Below are 16262 nucleotides of genomic sequence, written 5' to 3'. Positions count from 1 at the left end.
ATCATTTTCTCTGTCAAATATCATGGAGATGGTCTCTTTATTGAATGAAGCAAACTTTTTCACTACGTTAGACTTAACTGCAGCACACCATCAGATAAGGGGGAACCCTGATTCTAAAGATTTTACCATTCATAACTCATTTTGGGACATACTACTTTATGTGTATGTCATTCAGTTTGGTGTACCCAGCTGCTGTTTTTCAGCATTTGATGTATAATCTGTTTGGGAGTTTCAGAGGTGTGAAATATTATCATGATGATATTTTTATCTATGGTGATTCTGTGCAAGTTCATGTTGAGAAAGTAAGGCAGGTACTGAGTATACTACGGGAGAACGGTTTGACAGTCAAATTGAGTAAGTGTGCATTTGATAGGTCAGAGATTGAGGCCCTCATTTTGATTCTTGAGGGCAGAAAACCACCACTCTGGTTTTCCGCCTGCTGGCCCTATTACGAGTTTCCCGTTGGGCCAGCAGGCGGAAACAGCAGGAAACAGGCCACAACATTGATCCCAGCTCGTAATCGAGCCTCTGGAAATGTTGCGGTGCATCGGGTGCGACAGCACCCATCCTCGCTTTTCACTGCCTGTGTTAAGGCAGTGAAAAGCGCAATAGGGCTGTCCACGGGGGCCCCTGCACTGCTCATGCCAGTGCATGGGCAGTGCAAGGGCCCCCATGGGGCCTCCGGCACCCCGTCTCAGCCAGCCTTTGCAAGGTGGTGGAACCGCCATGCAAAAACAAGCGGAGAGGGGACGGGACTCATAATCCCAAGGTCAGCGCTGCTTGCAGCGTTGCCCTAGTGGATTAGGACCGCTGGCATCGCCAGGCATCGTGGTGCCGACAATCAGACAGTGGTGGTTCCGCCATGGTCATAATGTGGAGGCCAGACCGCTGCTTTGGCAGTGGTCCGACCGCCACCGCGAATCTGGCGGTTCCAGGACCGCCAGATTCCTAATAAGGGCCTGAGTATTTAGGTAACTGTGTCAATGGCAAAGAAGTATACCTGAATAAAGATTTACCTGCTAATGTGCTGAGCTTACGTAGTCCAGAAAATAAGATGAGTTATCATTTTTGGCCATGTTAGAATTTCATGCTAAGTTTATTCCAAATTTAGCGAGCAAAACGCTGAGCATGAGGAAATAACTTAAGAAGGGAGCAGAATTTACATGGGATGGAGGGTGTGAGAGATAGTTTGTGGATATTAAGAAGGAGCTTGGAGGTACTGATAATTTGAGCTGTTTTGACCCTTCCCAGCAGTGTTACGTCATGACGGATGCCAGTAAAAAGTGCCTGGAAGCTGTTATGATGCAGAAGGAGTCGAGTGGAGAAAGCTTGAGGCCCATTGCCTATATCTCCAGGTCTTTGCATTGGGCAGCAGTGAACTATTGTACTATTGAAACAGAGGCCCTAAGTGTCTATTGGGCTGTCAGGAAATTTAAGAATTTTGTGTGGGGAAGGCAATTGACTATTTTCACCAATCAGAAGCCGTTGGTAGAAGTTTTGACCAGAAAGGGATTCGATATGGTTTCCATGCCAATTTTTAAATGGATTGTTGGACTGCAGGAGTTCTGTTTTGAGGTGTTTTATGTTCCTGGACCACAGAACAATGGTATGGCTTGCCTTTTGAGACTGAGATCTGTGGTTGAACAAGAGAATTTTGATGAGGTCAAACAGGTGAAAGTATGCAGTGTTACAGAAGGTAGCGTGTCTCAGGAGGATTGGCTAAGTGCTGTTGCATGTGATTCCGATCTGCAGCAAGTCTGAGATGCAATATGCAATGGTTGGAAGTCAGAAGTAAGGAAAAACCCCATGTTGGAAGCTAATTGGAAGGTTAAAGATGAATTATCTTGTGAAGGTGGTGTCATTTTGCGAGGTTTGAGGCTTGTAGTTCCCACGGTGTTGAGAGAGAAGATTGTGAGTCTGGGCCATGAAGGATATCAGGGAATGAGTGAAGCCAAAGCTAGAGTGTGCCTAAACTATTGGTGGCCGAAGATGGATATTATGATTGAAAGGATGGTTAGAGAATGCCCGGATTGTGTAGGTTGTGATAAAATGTATAAAGTCTGAAGTCCCACAATGGGTTGGCAGTTACACTGCAAAGGAGTGCCCAACTATCTGCTGGTGGATCAATTCTCCTGTTGGGCAGAGATTGGTGTTGAAATCAAAAGAAACACAGATTTCTTGAGAGAGATTTTTAATTGTGAGGGTTTACCAAATGCCATTCTGACTGATAATGGCTCTCAATTTATTTCAGTTGAGATGGAGGAGTTTTTGTACCAGAAAAGGGTAAAGCACAGGAAGTGCTCGTTCTATCATCCCAAAGGCAATGGATCCATGGAAAGGTTCAATAGAGCGGTGAAGGAGTGTATCCAGTTAGAGTTGAGTGTGGGAAGGAATTGGAAAGAAGGATTGAAGACATTTCTATATGCCTACATGTTTTCTCTGCACTCAACAACTGGAGAGGTTCCTTTTGGACTACTCTGAGGGAAGAAGGCAAATACAGAATTATCCCCTTTTTTTTGCATAAGAGTTAAGGTGACAGTGTGCAGTGGGAATTACTGAAGGGAGGCAGTGTGAAGCAGATGAGGTGTGTGGAGAAGCGTAAGTTGAACTATGACGCCCGGAAGGGTGTGATGAAATATGATTTGTCTGTTGGAGACCTGGTTATGATAAAAAGACCAGTGACGTCAAAAAGTGGTTCTAAGTTCATGGGACCTCCAAGAATTTTCTAACTTTTCCGTAATGCTGTCCAAGTGGGGGATGGGAGGATTTGGAAGCTTAGCAGAGTAGTGGCTCACAAAGGGAGCAGCTTGGCATAGACTTTACCCCATAATGTATGCTTATCATTTTTTTATTTTCTTGGTCACAACTTCTGTTTAACCTATGTAAGTTTTATTGCCTTTTTAAGTTTATTTTCTTCTCTAATGTTATTCCTGTTTATTTGTTTGTAAAGGAGAAGACTGTGTGGGATTCTAGAACCATATTTACCTTAATTAAGGAATGTGCAGTACATTCTAGTTCAGTGTTGACACGTTGGCTGTATTCCATACGGCCAGTTGATGCAGGACCTGGGTGTTGCCTGACTTATGGATGGGAAGCTCTTTAATAAAGAACCTACTTCAGCCTCAAGCTGATTACTGTGTTTTCTTAGAAAGGGCCATGGTGCAAGCAGGGGAAACAGCCACCTTGAATGCTGGTGTGGTAGTAAATACAGCAATTAATAGGGTTCAGTGGGCCTCTCTGGGCTCTGGTGCCACTGCACCTGCTCCACCAATAGTAGCTACTCCACTTGTCTGGTACACAGAAAAGAAGTGCCTTATCTGATTAAAAGGAGCATGGGCTGCATAATGCTAAAATGCTTCCAAAGAACAAGAAGATGGGTGTGGGAGAAACCTTCCAATGTGCCCAAGAAAGTGCTCCCACAAATATTGAGAAGTAGACTTGAGGTGTGAAGAATAAACCGGGATAAAGAAAATCATGGAGGGATTCTATTTGGCTGTCACAAAATGAGGGGAGGGCTTACCAACAGTTCAAGATGATGGGGTATCCACAGAGAATAAAAAACTGGATACATGTACATAATGTCAAAGCATGCATATGGTGGTAGTTCTATAACATGGACCTAGCCCAAGAGCTACAGAGTGTTGCCCATTATGGGAGATGATTAAACATTCTGTACGATTGTATTCATTAAGTGGTGGCTTAAATCTTTTTGTTACACACACACTTACAGTAGTATCTCACACATTTAAATTTTAGGCACATTGTGATTAAGTGTTTTCCCACAACTCTACAATTTTCAGTCAATGCCAAGTGGGATACAAACCAAGGTCCTTGGATTGACAGCTTAGCAACTAGACCACACCTCCTTCCTTAGTTGATGTATTATAACTTTCTAGAATATCTTCATTTTTTGTCACAACTCTTTGTGAACTCTCGTGTCCAGTTGATGTTTTAACATAGCCGTTAAGCCATATTCCTCACGTTGTCTAGTGAGTCAATCAAATGTAAATTATACGTGGGTTAAGCTGCCCTCACTAGCGTTATGTTTTACTCTACCATTCACTCACTTTGGAGTTTGCCTGCTTCAACCAAGCCATGTAAGTGAATATATAAAACGTCAAACTTCTTTAATGTGTGAAGGGTTTACATTTGATGTTCATTGTGAAACACAATTTTCAATTGGACTAGATCACTTTTTACAATTCTTAAAAATAGCTGCCATGTGGATCTGTCCCATCTATAGCACCTTCCCTCTAACCCAGTGTTTAATTTGCTGTAAAAAAAAGTGTGCTGGTGACCAAAATATTTTTGGGGAGATTGGTATCAGCACCATCCACAGCCAGCACCAGAGCTGCCAAGCAACACAGTGAAAGGCAGACTTTTGATGAAGTGGGGGAAATGTGCTGTACACACTCTTAAAATTGTTCACATACAAAGTTGTGTACAATCTTTGCCCCACCTACCTCAATTAATAGCTGCATCAACTTTAACACCCCCCCTAGACACCTCTGCTCAGCCAGACTCCTGCTTGCACACACCCCCTGCATACACAGGACAAGAATCAGCCGTCTTGCTCTCTCCTACCTCGTGCCCAAAGCCTAGAACAACCTGCCCTTATACATTAGAGCTGCCTTCTCAGTACTTGAGCTCTGCGAGAAACTGAAAGATTGGCTTTTTACCTGGACAAAGCCAGCCGACATAGCCCCTGCTTTTTCAGCACCTAGCTACTCTCCAGTCTTAGCAATGCAGATCACAAATACCCATACCAAAATATAACATAAAGTGTGCATTAACAATATTGATGTGTTGTTGTTCAAACATATTTTCCGTCTCAGTCACACTCCCCTCTCATTTCTTTCTCTCTTTCTCTCTTTTCTGACCATATATTTTCACAAATGCTTACTTTTCTTTCACTACTGTCTACCTTCTCTCTCTCTCTCTGTCTCTCTCTTTCTCTCACTTCAGTTGCTTCTCTCATTCCCTTCTCTCTCACCGTGCCCCTCTCCCTTCTCCTCCTCACTCCCCCTGAGGAACAGGCTATGTGGAAGATTAACCAAGGTGAGAGGCATGTGATAGTCCCACTGAATATTAGCTGTTCTTGGTTTCTCAGTACCCACAGAACCTTAGGTTTTACATTACAGACATGAATGCTGAAAGGGTTCAACTCTCCCTGTGAACTGCCCCACCTCGATCTATGTCTGCACAGGGGCTTAGCCTTGTCTGCAGTGGAGCTCAGCTGCATACTTGAAAGAGCTCAGCTCTTTCTACCCAGGGCTGCAGCGTTATCTATGCAGGAACTCAGCTCCAGCTCAATTATAATAATTACCTATGGTTTCACGGTATCTGCTCTAGTTGTTCAGCGCTATGTATGGGTATACTTGGCTGCATTTGGGCTGGAGCTCAGCCCTATCTGCAGAAGAGTGATTTCAGCTCTATAGGATAATGAGGTCAGTTTGTGGCAGAGCTCCACTGTCACTGTGTGCACAAGAACCTACTTCTCTCTGTGTAAGAACTCATTTAAATGAGAGTGAAAGTGAGAATCTGAGTTTGAGAGTGTATATGAATAAGTGAAAGTGAGTAGAAGGGAGTGAGTGAAGGCGAATGAGTGTGTTAGAACGAGTGATTGATTAGAGGTTGTGAAAGGGAGGGGAAGAGAGTTGTGGGTATTGCTACCAATGGTGCAACATGTGCAGTTGCACCAGGGATCAGAGTTAGTGAGTGTAAGTAAGGTCTTACTCAAAGCTTATGTTTTATATTGTAGATATTAACCCAGTGGTTCCCAAACTGTGGTCCGGGGACCCCTAGGGGGTCCGCAAACCCTTCTCAGGGGGTCCGCGACTGCTTAGAAAATGAAAAAATATTAACAAATATTGACAAATTAGGTCCCCAGCTTCCAGTAATGACTCAGGCGGGGGTCCCCGGATTCCCATAATGATTCAGTGGGGGTCCCTGGGTTCCATTAATGGTAAAATGGGGGTCCACATAAATCAAAAGGTTGGGAACCACTGTATTAACCCATAGATAATTCCAATATTCTTAATTATATCCAATTTCAGTTCAGTGTAATATTATACATTCAGTCAGACAGCATCTATTAGCCTTGTAGTCATCGAGATAAATCCCTTAGGCAGCACCGCATCCGGAGTGCACCGGTTAAAATGTACTGATGAGCCATACAAGGGGCAAAACAAGTGTTGTCTGCCGCTACTATTCTGTTTTCAGTAATATATATTTCAGTTAGAATAAATCTTACTGTAAAACAAAGAAATCCCTATTAAAAAAACAGAGAAAAACCTTTTTAAAATCTTCTAAGGAGATTGGCCTGGTTTATTCAAAGGTAGATTTACTTGCCTTCACCTTCCAAGACTATTGACTTTGAGGTACAGTGGGTTCAACCTCAGATAAGGAATGTGCCCCACCTTTGAAATTACGGGTATTAGCTAACAGGGAAAGAATGCTGGACCTTGAATCCTTCCTCTGTAATTGCAAATCACACATGTTTTGTGTTGCAGTTGCTCCCACTTGCGTGGCACAAGGGTGACGTAAAACCTTGAAAAATATGGGACCTAATACACAGCCTAGAATTAGGGCATAAAAACATGCAGTAATTTCACTCTGGCCAACTTGAAAGGTCCCCCACACCTCTCTCTACAATAATGTAATGCATGAGAGTTGCAGTAATGAAGAACAAGTAGAGATATTAGAACTGAACACACTAAAACACTTCATTCTCTTTTTGCCAAATGACAAAACGCACTTTGGGCCAGAGCTACAAGAAAGTGGTGCATCAGTCCTTATGCAGCACTTTTCTTGCGCCGCCCTTAGTCCCCCTAATGTCACCATGGTAGTGCTGTATTTACAATACATGGCTCATGTTACTACAATAGCGTCAGAATTTATTATGATGCTTTCTGGATTAGTGCCATTAATTATTCCAGAAAAGCCTAGGGAGGCCCATAGGTTATTATGGGCCTGTCACTTTAACGTCTGCAATGTGCAAGCGTTAAAAATGTCAGAAATAATGATGCAGTGAAATCATCTTCTGCAGCCTCTTTGCATACATTACAGCTGGTGCAGGCATAATGCTAGCATTGCGCCACTTTGTAAATATGGCGCGTCTGAAATGCCTACCTAACGCCACATTAGCATATAAAAATGTCGCTAATGTGGCACAAGGAGGCGCAAGGGCATTGTAAATCTGGCCATTAATTCATTCAAAAGCAGGAGCAGGGAAGCATGTCTTGTCGTCATGAACCTCAAAGGGGTGTTTAGCACAGTACAGTAAAACAAAGTATAGGTTTAAAAGTTGCCTTATTTTTTTCTTGTGTCAATTGCTACGTCATGTTTAAATAGATCGAAAGTGGGATTATGAAAATCAGGCATCAACACATCAAATACATTTTGTGAAAATGAAAAGGAAACATGATAAACATAATGGCTGCAGACTGCCGTGGGTTGTTTGTTCCATTTACCGCAGACACTGTGATTTGGCCCAAGCCTTTTTTTTGGTCGAGGGCGTAAACACTTTCTGACCTGTTGTTATCTATCTGTGGGATTTTAACCACACCCACCTCAGGCCCATCACTTTCACTCGTTCGTGGACTTGCCTTTCAAAAATCCCTTGATGTTAGTCATAAATGCTTTAGGTTTGTCCCACCTTGGGGCGGTTTTCTTACCGCCTTGCAGACTGACCCTTTTACAGGGATAATTGCACGATCAGCCCTAAAATGGCTGCGTGGACGAACAATTTTTTTCTTTTGTCTCTCCCCTTCACACTCATGGCGGTCATGCTGCTTTGAAGTTTCATACAGAGCAAACTCAATCTGCAGGATTGTAGCGCTATATACTTTTCTCAGGGTGACTTTAATGATTCACTTTTTACTTTGTTTATTAAGGAGTGGTAGTAGCCTTACTGAAAGGAAAAATGTAATACCTGTTAATAACTGTGATTGTGAAACATCATGGAAACATTTTGTTGTGACCAGCACTGGCTATTGACACCTAGGAATTTGGGCCCATATTTATACTTTTTTAGCGCCGCATTTGTGTCATTTTTTTACGCAAAAGCGGAGCAAACTTGCAAAATACAATTGTATTTTGTAAGTTTGCGCCTTTTTGCATCAAAAAGCGGCGCAAATGTGGCGCTAAAAAAGTATAAATATGGGCCTTGGTTTCCTACTCAGTCTTTCCACTAGTTTACTTTTTGTCGTCATCGCTTGGTTGATTTGTAGGGATTACGGTTTGTATTCTTTTTTTCCTTTTTTAATTTTTGCTGTTTTGTTTTGGATTGTCATGTTGTGTGAGTTGCTTTAGAGAGGGCATGACGGCTGTCGGTTGGGTGACTTGGCAGTGTGGTGGAGAGTCACAGATATGTATAGTCCTTGACGTATATGTATTCGGTGACCTGGACTGGAGTTTGGGAGGGACTTGGGACAAATGTTTAGGACGTTTTCATGAGTCACTGGAAAATCCCAGTGAGTGGTGTGCTTTCCAAAATGAAATAATTTGAAGAAGGGATTTACTTTGTTTGAAATCGATGACTAGAATGATTTAGCTGAAAACAGAATTAAATTCCTTGGGGCCATATGTACGAACACATTTTCCCATAGACACAGAATAAGTAAAACCCTTCGATACATCTGGCCCTTGGTGTGTAAGGAAGGCTTCATGGCTTTGTCATTAGCTTGCGACTTGTTTTGTAATAAGGTGGGGTTTTAAGTGGTTGCAGGAGGGCTCCTTCTTTGTGCATCACATCTGTCTTCTTTACACAGCTCAGTGTCCTTTTGTGTAGGATGTGGCTCCTGTCTCAGATGTTTATGCTTCTGACTTTGCCAGTGCTTGTTGAATTGTCACAAGCACTGTCAATGGCAATAGTGTCGCCCAGCCATTTGAAGTGTTCTTTTTTTTTATATACTGCCAAGATGTTGTTAATGTTGCTTCACACAGTGCCACGGCCATCTTGCAAAAGTTAATTTTTTTAAAATGTATTTATTTCTTTAAAGTACACAACGGTCTAACACCGGTGCGGACCTTGTGAAAAAATATCTATAGGCATTGGCACAAACAACACTTTGAGCAAACAACAAATGGCAAAATGACTTTGTCAATATTTGTTTCAACTTTTTTTTAACCTTGTCAATCTAGAGAGTGTCCAAAAATAGCATGCGCCGTAGGAGAACATTACTGTATCGTTAACACATCTGTACATTGGTAGCCCTAGTTTTTCCATCTCAATGACAGTCGATTGACAGTTGTTGTCAGAGTTATTCTTGCATTAAATAATATTAAGGACATCATTGTGAGCTTAGAGAAATCATTGTGGTAACTTTATCCTGGGGCTGATCTGTATCTGCAGTTTGCAGTATTACCCAAGACTGAAGATATTTTCTTACTCTGAGGTTGGAATTCGGAGTAGCATCTATTTACCTACCTCACAATATATATTTTTACTCATGCAGGTCTGTCTGGTGACATTTTTACAAGGCATAATCTCAGAAGTGCATTATTACCACACATCTCTAAATATTGGGATCAGGCTCAATCCCTTTGGTCCTGGTCCTAGTATTTCTTCACATATCAAAAGGACATTCTATGATTTTTATTGATCTAGCACACTCCACTACTAGGAGTCATTGGCAAATTATATCAGCAACTTTGGTAAATAATTTTTTCGGTTTTAGATTTTCTTTTTATTTTATTAAATTGAGCATATGTTGCTCTGAATTGTATGTCTTTAGACGGATGATAAAATGTGCAAGGAATTGACTGGGGTTGTGTGTGTGTTTCAACCCCCCCAACTCCGATCCCCTTCATGGCCGTAAGTGTAATTGTTGTTGGTCTTCAATTCATAGCGCTAATACAAAATCCAGCTTCTGGATGCTGAATGAGATTAGGTGTTGTTTTGCCTATGTCATAGGTTATCATCTGCTGGGTGACCGCTAAAGTACACAACTATGATGCTTGGTGGAATATGATAGGTTTTCTATGCATTATGTACTCTTGAACACCCTAAACCTCAGTAGGTTATGCAAGCAATTTATTTAAGGCTAAAACCAAACTTAAAACATTAAGGTGTCCTTTGTTCAGACAAGTTAGTCCTTGTAAAGTGGGAAAGGGATGTACTTTGTGTTTTACCGCTCTCTCCTTGCTATCCTGATGGGAAGTGGATGTGGGCTGGTTTCATTATGGGCACATCTGGATATATTCTCCTAACCTGCGGTATCTGAGGGGTGAACAGTAAACTCGGGTCCTTAGATCCCGATGGCGCTCCTGAACTCTGGGTTTCACTGTTCTGTACCGATGCCGGAGGGGCAGAACTGGTACTTGGACCTTGTCCATTCTCCGCATAAGGTGGTGGACGGTCGTTCAGCAATTGCATTATTAACTCCTCATCCTCTAACTCCTCTTCTCTTCTCAACTTTTCCTCGTCCTCTCTATCCTTGGAACACTTCCTGTCTGTCTTACAGGTAGCTTTCTTACCTGTCTCCTCTTCTTCCTTAGTAATTGCGGGAAACAATTTTATCCCCTGCAATACATCTGACCTCCACACCTTCTGCGCATTATCCCACCTAGCATCCGCTAGTGTCTTTTCTACCTTCCTCATCCTTGTTTCAAACTTATTTTTCTGTTGCTGCCTAGCCATTAATTCCCAGATTGCTAGAGCCTCAAACTGTGCTGGCCTTGGAGGCACCTTCATGTCATACATCGTGAATCTCAAATTCTCTAGGATCCTTATATTGAATGTCCCATGTATCGGGAACGCTACGCTCCCATGTTTCTCTGTCAGTTTGTGCCATTGCTTTAGCCAAAGACACGGAGCTACCCCTTTTTCCTCCATTACAATGTAAGCTGGTGTACCTTCGGGCGGCGTCTCCTCTCCTACGCTCGCTTTAATGTAAGACTCCCCCTTCATCGCACTCCTAAATGCTTTAAGGAATTTCATTTTCTCGTCTTTTATTTCACAAAGTTTATAATCAATAGGTCACTTTTATTCCACAAAATTTGTAATCAATAGGTGACTTTAATTCCCGGAATACTCTTCGCTTGCCTTTCCCCTTCCAAACGAGCCCCACGGACTGCGTCCAATCCGTGCGCGACCCTTCTCTCCAACCAACCTATCCCAGCGCGGCTCCTAGTGACGTTACACTCACACACACTGCGGCTGACAAAGCCTCGCGGCTAGTCTTCCTTCACTCAGCTTCTCCCGTAACAACTTCTTGCAGGTATCGCGAGCTACCAAAAACTAAAACAGATCTGTCGGTTTACTACAGGAAGGGTAACACAATCGCTTCAGGACCTTAGGGACCTTTCACTAGCCTCGGCCGCTATTCCGTCTTTCTCAGTCCCCACATTCGCAAGCAAATCTGACCCGGAGACCTACTCTCAACTTGACAATGATCTATTCTAGTGCACTTAGAATCTTGTCAAAGCCCGAAGTCGAAATTTCTTTCACTCCCTAACACACGTACCGACTCGTCGACCACGCCCGATCAACCTACTAAACCGCCCAGACCACAACATGGATCAACATACTCCGGAGTCTCTTGACCTCGCAGGGCCCGTCTCAACAACAACAACCACGTGGACCTTTTTATGCACAAAGCGCCACACGCACATGAAGTTCGACGACTTCCCTACTCTCACACTCGGAGCCGCACCTCCGCTGTTTCTATGAAGTTCGACGACTTCTCTACTTCTACACTTGGAGTCGCACCTCCGCTATCCTCAAAAAGAAAAAAAATCCTCGCAACCTTTTCACACACCCTGCGGCAATAAGCTGTGCAAGCGTAAAACCCTAACTTCACTCATACCATCACTAGTACCGCCAACGCTGTTTCCACACCTCCGTTCTCTCCATTCGCAAGCTCCGAGATCCCGGGAAAGTCGCGGTGGACCTAGCCCATCATCATTCTGTCAATCTATTTTATCCAAGAAAAATCTAATTCAACTTCTCGAATGATGCCTCAAAATGCGTAACCGTTAATTCAACACCATGTACTCTAATAGTACAGGGTCCCAAAAGACGTAACCGTCCTCTGCTACCATCTACTGATAGAGCGGTCCGTACTAATAATTTACCTGTGTTCGGACGCTCTTTAGGCCGATGAATCTTTTGACTAAGTGGGAACTCTCTGTACTCTTAATCGATCAATTTCCTGAAATCAATAATCAATAACGAACATAAGCAATACCTTGATCAACATAACACTTAACAATTAATCCAGAATACATTTCGGCGAACACTGACCTTTCAGTCAGGAATAACCACACCAGTTTATTCGAAGTTAGTGAATTTTATTTCCCTATATTAACAAAGCTAGCACAATATAAATGTGTCTCAACACCAAATGATAAACATATATGAACATTAATAGCTGTCCATAGCGGCGAAACAAGTGTAATCTATGTAGCATTTGAATCACAAGGCATTCGATAATGGCTATGCAAATCACTAATACGATAATCTGTAATGAGCTAATTGCGTACATTTAGTCAGCATAACAAGGTCTCAAATTGCATCGTGCGACATATGGAATCCTCATCTAACCTCAAATTAGCATCGGCATGTGGGACTTCATGCAAAAACAATTTAGCAACATAAATTTAGAAAACTCCTAGCTAGGGCTCTTATCAAAGTCAGCAGTTGGTTACCTAAAAGGAACACAATGCAATTTTACAATTTTCCTTTCATATTTACCAATTACGATCAGCAATCAAGGAAGTCTTCGTCTCACAGGTACCGTTTCTCGATCAGCATGGGACGGGGCAAAGGGGCAGGGGTGAACGGGGCAATTGCCTCACGGCGGCAAGGTAAGACTACCACTTCATGCAAAGGGCATTTCAAAGTTAAAGTCTCTAGGGCAAGAATCATTAAAGTCTCTTTCTCTCGATTAGAGAAAGCATCAAAGTCTCTCAAAATGGCGTCGCAGCAAGGTGGGCCATAATAGCTACGAAGTCAAAATGGCGGGATGTCCGATGATAGAGAGAGTTTCCTCTCGTGCACCTGGGTTTTATAGACAACAGTTCAAGTCCTGTAGGGTCTCCATTGGAGGGTTCATAGGTTAGCTTCAAATTGACCAATCAAAAACGACAGTTCTCAAGCTTTTACTTAAGCATACATTATCCTTGGCGATGGGTACGCAAATCGCAACATTGTCTCCCAATTAGCTCACTTTCAGAGCCTCCATTGTCCGCACCTGCAAGTCGACCTTGAATTAAAGAGAAAATATGCCAGGCTGGCACGAAACTTTAAGATAAGCATGTGAACAGTTTCTGTGGAAAAGTACAGCTTCAAGCAGAACTACACGTTTAATAGCACATTGGAAAAATACGAACATCTAAACCGTGAGACCAGGCCACTAGGCCAAAGCCTCCGCTAAAGTAATGCTAAGCTAACGCATTTCAAACAAGAAAATCGTAGCACACGTTTATGATTATGTCGGATTAGTGCAATTCTAATACACCACGTTACATAAAGCACGCGTATAAATGTTGGCAAACTACTCTGAGGGCACATTTTGTCCCCGTACAATCTTTATTAGTTCGGTTAATGTCACACATGATTATTTCACACTACGTTTATGCGTTAATAAATCAAAACCTTCATTTTCTGCTTCATCAATCCCTCCTCTGATGACTACTTGTCATCACACAAATTTAGCCCACAAATTTTATTCCATTAAAATTCTGTCAGTTCCCTTTTCCTTTTAGTTCCCCTAGTTTGCGCTTTGTATTCTTCTGCCATTCTTTTCATAATTTTCTCCTCCTTTCTTCTTTTAATTCTTTCCATAATCATTATTATTCCCCTTTTTATTCCCCAAATTCCAAATACACAAATTATCACTATTAAAATTCCCTCTATTATTTTTAACAATATTCCATTCCAAATTCCCCCAATCCAATGTCCCACTGAAGCAAGTCCTTTTCCTACCTTCTCCCACACTCCTGGTTCTTTCAGTTCCTTCAAATCTGCACTTTCTTTTGTTAGATTAGCAAGCATAGTTTTAATTTTCACACTATTGTCAGGTATATAGGTACAACAGTGTCTTGCACCAAGCATTTTGCAAACACCACCATCCTTTGCTAAAAGAATGTCTAAAGCAAGCCTATTTTGAAGAGTCATAGCTCTTTCCGCTGCAAGTTCAGCATCCATCAGGATTATAGCACCTGAAAACTTTGTCAACATGTTATCCACTATAGTAGACAACTTTCTTATTTTGATGGAATTCAACACAACTCCCAACGAAGGAATCATGGCTCCAAATATATCACCTACCACAGCAGCTGCGGTCTCTCTCTTCTGGATACGATGGGATCCAGATGTCTTTTGAATCATCGATAGGTCATCCAGTTGATAAACCTTTGGGAACACTATACCCAAATAGCATCTCCCCCACCATCCCTTTGGAAGACGATAATAGGCATTATATCCACAAATGTAATATACACCTGGAATGACAGGGTCAAGTCCGTCCATCATGAATGTCCATTTGGCCTTAAAGATAAACGTGTGTTTACACTCACTCGCTCCTACAAAAATATTATCATAATAAGATTCTCCTCGATATATACAAAATTTTCCTACATGCCAAGCATCTAAAGCTATTTTCCCTTGTGTCTTTATAGCAGCAAAATCATAGTTATCTACTGAAGTCCTCTTATGCAGCTCTTTTTCTAATTTCGCCTTCATCTGTGCCCTTCTATCATCTGTGCGATCTAAAAAGCTTATTTCTACAGCAGAGACTGAGCAAGTAAGGTTCTCCCTATGAGCATGAGCCGTTTCAAAAGGTTGCATTGGCTCGAACAATTCCCTCATTATCATAGCATCCCAATCTTTAGCAGTCTGGCTAAGCTGCGCTATTATAGGAACATAAGCAAAGGTAACATCATAATTCGAGTAAAAATACTGTATGTTAGTTTGACCATAAAACCTAGACATTACTATACTACATGTAATCCCGTATGTAAGAGGCATGTGGTGATATGTCACCCCTTCCTTCACTGATGTCGGTATCTGGGTACACACATAACAATCTTTCGCATCCATTGTCTCAACATATTCTGTTAGTAAGCGATAGAAAACATTATACGAAAGCTCTTTCCTATCATGCAAGAGTCTCTCATCCAGTGCTAGCCTTTTCAATGCGGTTAGTTCAGTGACAGTAACAGGAGCAAAAGTAGAACCCTCAATATTCTCATTCTCACCCTTTCCATGCATTCCAAGCACAATTGCCATTACTATTAGTACACATGTAATTACCAAGCCTATACACACATATTTACAATATTTCTTTCTATTGTTTTGCGTCATGATCTGTATAGAATCAGAGAGCTAGAAGCACCTATAAATGAAACTATTTAGCAATTCAGTTACAAGGCTGAGCGAGCGCAATGTTCACACCGTCTTCTTCAAGAGGCCAAGTCACTTATCGGTTAGCAGCATTTGTCTCAATTCGGCAATAACTCAGTCTTTATCGGTTTAGCAAATGTCTCATCCGATTTAGCGATGTCTCAGCTGGTTGTTTATTTCACGTTAGATTGTAGCAACCAATATCATTTATCACCCTTTCAATCAACACTGTCAATAAAGCTTTTCTTTTCTATCGGTATTTCTTCCTCTTCTTCGTTCTCGATGCTTAGAGATACAAACTCGTCAGTCCAATCGTCATTGACTGCATATGCCCATTCAGGACCGGAATACCTTCTGTTCGGTATCCTTTTCCTTTTCAGTTTTGCCTCTCTTTTCGATTCTGCCTCACTGGTACTTTCCTCTTTTGTCAAGTCCTTTTCTTCACTCGAGGTTGGTACCACGACAGACACTTCTTTTCTTTTCTCTTTTACTTTTGGCCTTTCTCCGTCGTTCAAACCTTCTCCAGACCTTTGTTTTACTGGTGATATACTTAGTCTCCTCTTTGCACCATGTCCATTTGATGGACCTGCGACCTTTTCTGTAGAAGTTTGAACTTTTTCGTTCTGCTCTGCCTTGTCCCCTCCTTCAGGGGAACCGATCACGTTCTCCTTTTCTTTTTCTGTATCGTCTGTTTCTGGGAAAGCCCTCCTCTGATCAGGCTCTCCTGCTTTTTCACCTTTTTCGAGCCCTTCGTCACCGTTACTTTCGTCAGGCTCTGTATCACTTTCAGCTGCTTCAGGTTCCTTGTCACCTTCAGCTGCTTCAGGCTTTTTACTACCCTCAGCTGCTTCAGGTTGTTTGTCACCTGCAGCTTCTTCGTCGCTGTCTGAACTTTCTCCTTGGTCTTCCCCAA

The sequence above is a fragment of the Pleurodeles waltl genome, chromosome 7, assembly GCF_031143425.1.
Source record: "Pleurodeles waltl isolate 20211129_DDA chromosome 7, aPleWal1.hap1.20221129, whole genome shotgun sequence".
NCBI lineage: Eukaryota > Metazoa > Chordata > Amphibia > Caudata > Salamandridae > Pleurodeles > Pleurodeles waltl.
Note: the sequence above shows the minus strand (reverse complement) of the source record.